Below are 401 nucleotides of genomic sequence, written 5' to 3'. Positions count from 1 at the left end.
CAGTCCAAGGGACTCTCAAGAGTCTTCTCCAACACCACAGTTCAAAAGCATCAATTCTTTGGCGTGCAGCCTTCTTCACAGTCCAACTCTCACATCCATACATGACCACTGGAAAAACCATAGCCTTGACTAGACAGACCTTTGTTGGCAAAGTAATGTCTCTGCTTTTGAATATGCTATCTAGGTTGGTCATAACTTTTCTTCCAAGGAGTAAGCGTCTTTTAATTTCATGGCTGCAGTCACCATCTGCAGTGATTTTGGAGACCCAAAAAATAAAGTCTGACACTGTTTCCACTGTTTCCCCATCTATTTCCCATGAAGTGATGGGACCAGATGCCATGATCTTCGTTTTCTGAATGTTGAGTTTTAAGCCAACTTTTCACTCTCCTCTTTCACTTTCA

This window comes from Bison bison, unplaced genomic scaffold (assembly GCF_000754665.1).
Source record: "Bison bison bison isolate TAMUID 2011002044 unplaced genomic scaffold, Bison_UMD1.0 scf7180017863958, whole genome shotgun sequence".
NCBI lineage: Eukaryota > Metazoa > Chordata > Mammalia > Artiodactyla > Bovidae > Bison > Bison bison.
Note: the sequence above shows the minus strand (reverse complement) of the source record.